This window comes from Pelophylax lessonae (assembly GCF_965119305.1).
Source record: "Pelophylax lessonae genome assembly, chromosome: 4".
NCBI classification, from domain to species: Eukaryota; Metazoa; Chordata; class Amphibia; order Anura; family Ranidae; genus Pelophylax; species Pelophylax lessonae.
The window spans coordinates 542,104,559-542,116,877 of NC_138771.1; positions in this window are offsets into that span (position 1 = coordinate 542,104,559).

Below are 12,319 nucleotides of genomic sequence, written 5' to 3' on the forward strand. Positions count from 1 at the left end.
TAACTGTACCCAACACACCAGTGAATACAATGGGCCTTATTATATAAAAACTAGAGATGGACCGAACAACCACCTGTCGGTTCATGCCAGAACTCTTGAACATGCAAATGTTGGCAACCGAATGACAAAGCCTATTGAAGTCTATGGAACCAGAAAAGGAAAAATTAAATGTCCCCATTTTTAAGGCTCATATGCAAGTTAAAAAGGGTACGGGGGCCTGGGTTCTGCCCTGGGGGACATGTACCAAAGCAAAAACAACTTTTTAGAAAGATTGTTTTTAAAGGAGCAGTCATTTTATTAATGCTTAAAGTGAAACAATAAAAATGAAAAATTCCTTTAAATATAGTGCCTGGAGGGTCCCCTTAGTCTGCTTGTAAAATGGCACACCTGTACCATGTATAGAACCTGTTACAGCAAAACTAACATTTATAAAGAATAAACATGACATTAAAATTGGCACTCAACAGGAGGGAGGGGCCAGGAGCACCAAAGAGGGACCCAAGAAGAGGAGGATCTGGGCTGCTCTGTGCAAAACCACTGCACAGAACAGGTAATTATAACATGTTTATTATTTAAAAAAAAAACAAAAAAACTTTAGTATCACTTTAGAGTTTGACATAGGTATATCTTGCTCTGATTCAATGCCTCCAAAACTGCAAGAATCCTCCTCCTCCCTCTCCTCTTGTGTGGTCTGTGGCATCGCAAGAATGGTTTCTTCAAAAAGCAGGGCTTGAGAGGAAAGGAAGTCCTCCTCTTCCTCCAGCTGCTCTGCCTCGAGTACCCTGTCCATAATGCCACGCAGAGTATGCTCCAGCAGGAATACAAGAGGAATTGTGTCACTGATGCATGCATGCAATTGCCTCCTCAAATAATGACAGTACATTGCACGCATTCTTTATCAGCAGCCATTGGCATGGGGCCTGAGCCTGTCATTGTACCAATCTTACACAGGTACTCATTGATGGCCCTCGGTTGCATGTGCAGCTGCTGCAGCATTGCCTAAGTTGAATTTCACCTGGTGGGCATGTCACAAATCAGGCGGTTTACGGGCAAGTGGAATTCTCGTTGAGTTTCAGCCAACCAAACACTGGCTATGTATGACCGCCTGAAATGGCTACAGGCTCTTCTGGCCTATTTTAGAAGGTCTTGCAAACCATTTTAAAAAACGCTGCTGAACCAAATTAAGGATATGTGACAGGCATGGCAAATGTGTCCACCTTTCCTGTCGATGGGTGGACAGATGGTTAGAGCCATTATCGCACACCACCATTTCTAGCTCAAGCTTCTATGGTGTGAACCACCTATGGGTCTGCCCCTGCAGAGCTAAAAGAATCTCTGCTCCAGAGTGGTTCTTGTTCCCTAAACAGACTAGCTAAAGCACTGCATGGCATCTTTTAGCCTGGCTCATTGAATGGCCCCTTGAACACTTAGGGGGCACTGGTGGTTCATAGGACAATCCAGAAGAGGAGGGCATGGAGGAGGTGGGGGTGGAGCTGACATATCTCACATCATCACTACTAGCTGTAAGGAGACAGCTGGTGGTATGCTGCTGGTAGACATGTTGCAGGGACATGTGACACTCTTTGCTATACCATCATCCCCGTAAGGCTGCTGAGAGGCCATGAGATAAAGTGGGGTTAGACATGAGAGGTGAAGAGTTTAGAGGAGAGAAATTTTGTCCCTTGTGTGTGGCTTTCAGGTGTTCTTGCCAATGGGCTGAGTGGCGGGAGGTTAAATGCTTTGTCAAGTACGTGGCGTCCAAATGGCTGGTGTTTTTGCCACATTTGATCTGTTTGCAAATTGCAACAGTGTGCCCGGCTGCACATGTGCTAAAAAAAAGCACACCCAGCTGAGCTCTGGGAAGTGTGCTGGGAGATAACAGCTCCACAATCTGATGGAATAGGGTAGCTGCCCTCTACTCTTCCATGATGCCTGCCTCTGGAGGACATCCTGTCTTGTTGGAGTTGTTTCTCCCCCTCACTTTTCTTCCCTGCTCTATCTGGCACCCAAGTTGCTTCAGTGACCTCATAATCAGCACCCCCTTTATCCTCATCATCAATAGAGCCAACTTGCCAATACACTGTGGCTGGGGGAACATGACTGCCAATTTGTTGTTTATCAGTTTTCTCCCCTCTTTGAAGGCTTATGTTAGTCCCTTCCTCTAGCTCAGAACCAACATCAATCAACATCAGAATCAAGTAATGCCGGTGCAATCACAATAAGCAGGTGGCTAACGCAGTGTTCAAATAATTCAGATGACTCCTCCATGCATGATGCTGGGGCTATGGCAGCTGTGGACAAAGAATAAGCAGCTCTTGCATCTGCGGTGGACTGTGTACTAGTGCCAGCTTGGATCATGGAGGATGAGAAGGATGAGGATGGTTTAGTAAGGCAGAAGCCAGTACACCACTTCCTCTGCATGCAGTGGTTGAATAGCATGGGCAACATGCCTAAACAGAGACAAAGGTGCCCTGCCTGAAGACAGACCACATTTACCTTTGCCTGTGAACACAAAGCTGCTAGCCCCCACATAGTGGCATGGGAACATCTGCCTCTCCTTGTTGGCCTCCCAGACAGGATGGGGTGGACTTATTACCCAAATTTTACTGATACTGTGAAATGTATAATTGGATGCACTTTATTGAATGTTTGATGCACTTTAAATTGAGGACTGACGCTGCCAGAAATTTAAAAACTATAAAAAAATAAAAAAAAGGGGGAAAACCAGCATCCCGGTCAGAAAAACTGTGGCTGACAATTTAAAAAAGGGGGCAGGCAGGGGACAAAAAACATGCAGCAACTAAAAAAAAAAAAGGTTATACAGCACTGTATACAGCAATAAATGTTATGTAATGCTGTGTTAAACTAACACACTACACTGACACACTATTCTCACACGCTATACTAACACTAAACTAACTCATAGTCAAAATACATGGACACACTAACTTCTTGTACAAAAATGAGCCCTGCTCTATTTCTCTCCAACTACACACTGCAAATACTTTCTATGGGAAGGAACGTTTTATAGTGTGGAGTGGGACTATGAGTACTGAGCCGTGATTGGAGAAAGTCATCATCACATTGCCCAATCGGGGCTCTGACAGTGGTAACTGGCGAAGCCTTGCATCTGGCCAGTGGCCAGGAATAAAAGCAGCAACAGAGGTAAACATTTTGTGCAGTCCCCTTAGGCAGAAATCTGCTGATGGTAGGTATCACCCTGAATGCTTCCCATAGGGGCATTGGACAAAGAGGAGGGGCCAGGAGTGCCGGCGGGGGACCCCAATAGAGGAGGTTCGTGGCTACTCTGTGCAATTTGTTTGAACAGAGCAGGTAAGTATAGAGTTTTTTTTTTAATTCTACCTTTACAATCACTTTAAGGTTTCGGGCTGCAATGGAAGCCAGCGGTTGATGTCATGGGTCTGTAAATTCAGCCCCATTGTCAAATCGCCCACTTACACAGAGGTGACAAAACTTTATGTTAGCCTTTACTTCCACTTTAAGTTCTTCTTAATAAGGGTAGGCAGGCTTCAATCTTTCACTTGGGTTAGGTTACAATAGAGCCTGGGGTCTCCTATAGCATTCAATGACCTTGGCCCCTGTTGCTCGATGCTCAAAGCCTTGACACAGAGCTTAAAGAGTAAAGCCTAGTATACACAGGCCAAATGTCGGACGACATTGTCAGGTTCAATAAAACCATTCGACATTCAGCCTGTGTGTATGGCAGCTTTTTGGCTGCCTTCTGTCAGACAAGCATGCTGGAAAACCAGCAGCTGACTGGCTCCGATCAGCACAAATGGCTGAGATCACTGATTTAAGTGTTCTGGCGGGGGGGGAGCCATCCCCCTGTCAGAAAACAATATCTCAGCAGGGAGGTTGCAGCACTAATGTCGGATCATTAGTACAGCGGCTCCGACCCGCCGCTTGCCACCAATTGTAACAACACCCCGGGTATGAAAGGGGTTACAGTTGTTTAGGACATTTCATTCTCGAACACAACGGCAGCTACCGGACACTCCACTCAGCCAAACAAGGAACCCATACGAATAATCCCCCCCCCCCCCCAAGTATGAGACGAGGCTCTGTATTTAGGGTCAAGTTGGAATCAGACTGTTTATTGAAAAGGAATACACGCTTTATATACACGTTAGAAGTAATGCAGTCACTACATGAACAATGACCCAAATCCAGCCCCCAACATCACATAATGGTTACATAACGAGCCCCCAATACACATTACTCTGAGTGTCAATACATCCCTTAGCAGACAACAGGTGAGTTCATTAGTACACTTAACAATAGGTGAATGGAAAGCCACCTCAGACAAAAATATCACAATTTACTTATTCAGACAAAAGCAACATCGTTAAGCAATAGACAGTCTGTCTCCACATTAAACTCCCTGGAATGCCCATATTAGGAGTTGTACTTCCTGGTCATTGACCTCACAATGTACAGGGAATAAAATCTTCATATTTCAAGAGAGACATCATTCCTGAATATCACTGTCCCATTTGGAGCAATCCAAACCATATCCCCAGTGCCCCCCAGTTTCCTGGTCACCCCGCGCCCAAAGTGACTCCCGTCACAGTCTCTATTTGCAATATTCCACATGATGCACTTTTCCCTTGATGTTTCTTATCACCCATGCACCAAACACCTTCACACCAAAAAACTAACTGGATGACCATGACTCCTTTATTTAGAAGTGGGTCACAGAGCGCTTGTCCCACTCCGGTTGAGTCCAGGACCTCAGTCTCAATTTCTCCTCTAAATCAGTTCCTCGCATAGGTAGAAGTGTCATAATTAAAACAATATATCCACTCACATTTAAATGCGTGTAACCCTGCACCGGGAATAACACGTGTGGTTTCAGTAAGGCATCAATTCCACAGTTTATGTGCAAGCAATGGTCTTTCTCCCAGAGCTTCCGGATGTACCTTGTCACTTCCAGGTGTATGGAGCAGGATGACGTCACTTCCCGTAGGCCCAAAAGATAATTTCAAGGATAAACCGTGCTGCTCTAAACCTTTATAGGCAAAATATAAAGCATAACCATAACAGACATGCTAAAGCAATACAAAATAACATTAAGGCTAAGTAATCATATACGTAATCATATAAACAGTGAATAAATCCAAGTAAGAAGTCACAAATAAAAGAGTGCTCATGGTGATGTAAATAAAACAGGTGCTCCACTTCTCAGTGCCTCCAGTGTTTCCATAAAGACAGACACTCACCACAAGTTGTTGACCTACTACTGCTAGTCAGGCCAGAAGCGCTTGTGTTTAGGTATACTGTATACCCGTAAGTCTCCAATAGGTTGTTCCTATGGATCTCTCTCAGATGGTGTACCATCATGCATGCAAATAAAATACTAGGTGGGTCTCATAGCGTAAAATTGTTTGATTTTTTTTTTTAAAACACAGAGTAATAATGTAGAAAAAGGACACCCACATTTTTAGGTGCCAATAAGTAATGGCACTGAGTCTATATGGCTTGCATAGAGAATAAAACATGTCTGTGGCTGTGCATGTGTAAAAAAACAGCGAGTGCTCCTACCTCAACGTTGGCTCAGGTTCTCTGTAGTGCTTTTGTGGGGATCAGTTTTATTCCAGATTCTCAGTTTTCTTCTAGGTCATTTTATAATATGATTGAGGCTGGGTTCATACACATATGCGAATCGGATGTGGATTTCCCCACATCCAATTCGCATGACAGGAGAGTATGAACGCCTCTCAATGGAGCCGGTTCACACAGCTCCAGAGTGGTCGCTGTCCACATTTAAAGAGGGTCCTGTGCATTTTTGGTTCAGATTCAGGTGCAAACTCTGGCAAAAATTTTGACCTGATTCGCACCTGAGTCGGTGAACAAAGACGCACCAGACCCCATGCTGTGAGCCGCAACTGCAGCATATGTGAATGGAGCCTTAGAGTTCCAGTTGTTTTCCACTTAACTTTGCTGAGGCCTGAAGGCAGGCCACTTCCCTCTGCTCAAACACTTTTTCTGTCTATGCCAGCCACCATAATATTACCTCTTCTTCTGCTGGGCTCTTGGATAAATACTGGTACACTGCCCAAAGCATGGGTGTGCACTTTCTGTTAAAGAGTCACATTTAGAGGCATAGGAACCAGGAGCCATTTGACCAGATCTATGTTTGTCCCCATAATTGAAGAGCTCTTTGTGAACCCTGGTGGCCAGGAACACAAAAGGCTAGTGTTTTGAAGGTCCCTGACTGTCCAGCAACTAGGGAGCCAAATGACAACTTGATATGCATGTATCCATCACAGGGGAACTTCTCTGTCTCAGTGCCCCAGTTCTACAATCCTCATAGAGGCAGGTATTTCAGTTTTTGCCATTAAAGTTTTAGTATGGCAGACTTGAGAAGGGCTTCTACTTGAATGGGTACCATGGGACAGGGGCACACTAGTTTTTCCAGGAATTTACTACAAGCTTTCTGATTTGCAAATTCCAGCTAGATGGACTTGTAATCCTTTTTCCTTTTTGCAACATCTAGAGAGATGTTTCAAATGACATTGTTGAAGCTTGCCTTGCACTCCCTCCATATGTGATAAAATAATTTTAGGAAAATGTTTTAACTGTCTTATTGTGGTACTAGGTAATGCTTTACCCAAAGGCTCAGACATCTCTTCTTTTTTGTGTGATATCACATGACAACCCGGGGGGGACTGTGTCAGGAATGACTCAGATGAAAACATTTCAGTTGTCCACAGGCTCACACAGATACCTGAATGTCGCTTCATGGGACAGCTAGCGGGGGCACACCACCGGAGGCGCGCGCCCACTGGTCACAGGGGGAGCCAATTAGCAGGCCACAATTCCTGCCGGGTACCCACGATTGCTCCCTGTGGAGACAGAACAGTCTTATTTAGGTCTTATTTAGGAACACAGGTCTCTGTGTTCATGCAGCAATCCCCCCACAGTTAGAAAGCACCACCTAGGGACACATTTAACCCTTTGATCGCCCCTGGTGTTAACCCCTTCCCTGCCAGTGTCATTAGTACAGTAACAATGCATATTTTTTTAGCACTGATTACTGTAGTAACATCACTGGTCCCCCCAAAAGTGTAAAAATTGTCAGTTAAGTGACCAATCTGTCCACCGCAATGTCGCAGTCCCACTAAAAATCGCTGATCGCCGCCGTTTCTAGTAAAATAAATAAATAAATAAATAAAAATGACATAAATCTTTCCCCTAGTTTGTAGACGCGATAACGTTTGCACAAACATATCAATATACACTTTTTCTTTAACCACAAATATGTAGCAAAATACAAATTGGCTTAAAATGATGAAAACATTTTATTTTTTATTGGGATTGTTATATAGCAGAAAGTAAAATATGTTGTTTTTTTTTTTTTTTTTTTTTCAGAATTGTCATTCTTTTCTTGTTTATTGTGAAAAAAATAAAAATCACAGAGATGATCAAATACCACCAGAAGAAAGTTTTATATGTGGGAAAAAAAGGATATACATTTTATTTGGGTACAGCATTGCACGACCACGCAATTGTCAGTTAAAATAATGCAGTGCGGTATAGCAAAAAATGGCCTGGTCATTAAGGGGTAAAATCCTTCCGGTCTAGAAGTGGTTAATTACTGGCAATTGTTTCTTTTACTTTCAGCGGGGGAACCCCTCTGACAGCTGATGATTCAATGGTTTTTAAGGATGCGCCAGCAACCCATTCCTTAACAACTATGATGTTTACTGGTTATTAAGGGTGTGGGTGGCCGACTAGTACTTGACAACGTCTATTTATTAATGCTAATTAATACGCCATGCATTAATTTACCACATTTTCACTACTAAAATACTGAGAGACTTCATAAAATAACTCATGTGGACTTTTAGTAGCGTTTCTTTGTGAATGCCAATAAAACGTTTTGAAAAATGCTGAGCGGTATTTTACTGCACTTTTTTAAGGGGAAACATACCGCTTTGTGAATGGAGTACAATAACACCAACAATATGGAGTTTATTTTACTCCCACTAACACTATGAGGGGCTTATTATTTTCCTGTTGACATCACTATGAGACTTATTTTATCCCACTTACACCAACAATATGGGTTTTATTTTAACCCTCTAACACCAGAGATGAGGCTCATTTTGCTCCCGCTGACACCAGTGATGGGACTTATTTTACTCCCACTTTCTCTTTAGCATACTCTGAGGTCCCAGAAACAGAAAAACATAGGGGGAAAGGTGTGGCACAACAAGTCATATGCTGTGAAGTCATACCCACTTTGATTGGTCACTCCTGTTTTTTCTACTTCGCAAGTCAGGCAGGTGTTTTGCTTGCAAGAACCTTAAAGACATCCAAATTAACTATTTTTAGATGTTGGCAATTAGGAAATATTTATATGGAATGGTTACAACTCCATCATTTTATGTGTCCTATTTGGAAATTTCACTTCCTACCCTAGAGATATATCACAAAGTAATTCAATCTCTCCCTAAAGATAGAGGAAAATTACAAAAACAATTGTTGCTATTAAAAAAATTCCTCTATTCCCATTGAATAAATACAGTTGTGTTCAAAATTATTCAATCCCCAATGCTGTAAAGGGTTTTAGGGAATTTAGTGTACATTTGTAATTGTATTCAGAATGAAATCCTACAAGGACTTCTTAAAGAACCATATGCAACTAAAATTACATCAATTGGTTTTGTAATACAGTAGTAAATGTTTCTTTTGTGAATTCTTCATTGACACAATTATTCAACCCCTTAAAGACTACCACTTTGAAGAACAGAGGTTCATTGAAGTGTTTTCAATCAGGTATTGAAAACACCTGTGGATGTCAGGGAGCAGCAATAAAGCCTAATAAGCACCAATTAGGCAGCTTTAAAATAACTGTGATACTCAGCTCCTTCTAGACATTTACTGGTGTGGTTACAAACATGGTGAAGTCAAGAGAATGGTCCAGGAAGACAAGAGAAGAGGTGATTACTCTTCACATGAAGGGCAATGGCTATAAGAAGATTGCAAAGATGTTAAACATACCAAGAGACACCATAGGAAGCATCATTCGCAAATTCAAGGCAAAGGGCACTGTTGAAACGCTACCCAGTCGTGGCAGAAAGAAGATGCTGACTTCGACTGCTGTGCGCTACCTGAAACGTAGAGTGGAGAAAAGTCCCCGTGTGACTGCTGAGAAAAGATTTGTCAGATGTGGGTACTATAGTTTCTGCTCAGACAATACGGCGCACACTGCGTAATGAAGGCCTCCATGCCAGAACTCCAAGGCGCACCCCCTTGCTGTCTCCAAAGAATAAGAAGAGTCGACTGCAGTATGCCAAAAGTCATGTGGACAAACCACAGAAGTTTTCTGTGGACTGATGAAACAAAATTAGAACTGTTTGGTCCCATGGATCAACACTATGTTTGGAGGAGGAAGAACAAGGCCTATGAAGAAAATAACACCTTGCCTACTGTGAAGCATAGCGGGGGGTCAATCATGCTTTGGGGCTGTTTTGCTTCTGCAGGTACAGGGAAGCTTCAGCGTGTGCAAGGTAGCATGATTTCTCTTCAGTACCAGGAGATATTGGATGACAATGTGATGCAGTCCGTCACAAACCTGAGGCTTGGGAGACGTTGGACCTTTCAACAGGACAATGATCCCAAGCATACCTCCAAGTCCACTAGAGCATGGTTGCAGATTAAAGGCTGGAACATTTTGGAGTGGCCATCACAGTCACCAGACTTAAATCCGATTGAGAACCCCTGGTGGGACTTATAGAAAGCAGTTGCAGTGCACAAGCCTAAGAATGTGACTGAACTGGAGGCTTTTGCCCATGACGAATGGGCGAAGATACCCGTAGATCGATGCAAGACACATATGTCAAGCTATGCTTCACGTATAAAAGCTGTTATAACTGTAAAAGGATGTTGTACTAAGTACTAAGATTGAATGTCACTTGGGGGTTGAATAAAACTGATAATGATGTGAGCACAGAAAAGACATTTGTGGTTATTTCATTAAAAAATGTTATGTTATATTTGTCTGACCTACATGTGCCTCTTTGATTTAATTGTAAGCAGAATGACTGAATGATCAAAATCAATGTCAAACTGGCCAAAACAATCAATTTCAGTGGGGGTTGAATAATTTTGAACACAACTGTACCAGGGGCGTAACTACAGGGGTTGCAGGGGTTGCAACTGCTACCGGGCCCCATGCTCCAGGGGGCCCGGTAGCAAACCAGTGGGTGAACTTCCAGGATCTCAAAGGTCACACTTGCGACCGGGCCCTGGCATTGCACCACTGTGGGGAGGCCCCAAGATTGCAGGAAGGGGGCCCACTGCAGAACTTGTGAAAGGATCCTGCTGTGGGACCGTAATAAAAGGCCATGCAACGAGAGTAAAGAGCCCCAGGATTAGTGGGAAGAGCCCCGGGCTTGAAGGGAAGGGCCCCGGCCAGGGGACTGGGGGGCCCTTCATGGTTTCTTGCATCGGGGCCCTGAAGGTTCTAGTTACGCCTCTGAACTGTACATACCAATTTTTCATACTACTTACTGCACACTGTGTGTGACTGCCACGTCATAGACCTAGAATCTCTTTTACTTTGCAGAGGAAGGGTCAAAGTGGGGAAGCATTTGAGGTTGAGACACTTGCCATTTGGTAGGACTAAAATGAATGAAGATTCTAAGCAATGCTGTAACTTTTTGAATATCTGGCCTGTAAACATAAATAAATTCTGCCCTCATTATGCAAATGCATGTCAGCCAAATGGTTAGGAGAAATTCTTGTGGCCACTAATGAGGTAATGAGCTGTACATAAGCTGTAACCCCAGGGCTTCGAAGTGATCTTGATGAGGCTGTTAAAAAAGTAATGAAGCATATTCAATGCCCAGGCAAAATAGGAACTTTGAAGACACTGCCTCTGCCTTTGCCGATAGGATGACAACATTGTCACTACACTTACCAGACAATTAGAAGCTGCAGGTCTGCTCAGGTTCAGCGACTCACTGATGAGGGTAGGGTGTAAAGGCAGTGTGACATCCAATGATCCACACTGGTATGCTGTAATTAGTGCACAACGCCATAATCCCAGTGGCATTATTAACCCATGTAAGCAGATCTCACTATGGAGCTAATTGGGAATTAATGATAATCATACACTGTAGAATAGGCGGGCTTGGTGGCTTACACATTTCTGTCTAGCATTCCAAAAGAGAAATAAACTAGTATTTCAATAGATGCAATTTCTGCCTTTAAAGTACCTTGTTGTCTGCTTGGCCCTAAAATACAAGTGGCGCATGTAGTATCTTCCTTTGCTCACCTACTGAAGATTGAAACTGTGACACAGTGGAACTTTTCACTGTCATCTTCACTGTTTCTTACAATATTACTTTAATTCAAAGAATGTATAATATAGCGTATATGCAAAGTGCTGCATAAATTGATGACGCTATATACAGTAAGTATATGTAATAAATAAAATAAATAAAGTGTACTTAAAACCAAAACTATTTTTTTGGGATAGAATATGGAAGGGTTAACACAGCTGTTAGTGTTTTTATTTCTTTGCTGTCTATGTCCCATTAGGGAGATTTCTCTTTACTTTCTGCTCTGAGAAATGCAACAGGAAGCAAAATGAAATCTCCAAAATGAGGGCAAAAGCCCTCTTGTACAGGTGTCCAATTCAAAGATTGCTCACCAGGACGAATTGTGAGATTAAATATTTCCAGTGAGGATACAGGCAGTGATAAAAGCCTGATAGATGTTCTAACCCTTCCCCACTCTGCAAAATGGTTTTATTCACATTACACTACCTCTTACAATGCCATGAAAAAGTATTCATACCCCTTAAAAATGTCCACATTTTGTCATGTTACAACCAAAAACATAAATGTATTTTATTGGGATTTTATGTGATAAACCAACACAAAGTGGCACATAATTGTGAAGTGCAAGGGAAATGATAAATGGTTTTCAATTTTTTTTTACAAATACATATCTGATGTGTGATGTGCATTTGTATTTAGCCACCTTTACTTTGATACCCCTAACTAAAATCTAGTGGAGCCAATTGCCTTTGGAAGTCATCTAATTAGTAAATAGAGTCCACCTGTGTGTAATTTAATCTAAGTATAAATACAGCTGTTCTGTGTGCCCTTAGAGCTTTGTTGGAGAACCTTAGTGAACGAACAGCACCACGAAGGCCAATAAACACACCAGACAGGTCAGAGATAGAGTTGTGCAGAAGTTTAAAGCAGGGTTAGGTTATACAAAAATATTACAAGCTTTGAACATCTCACAGAACACTGTTCAATCCATCATCCAAAAATGGAAA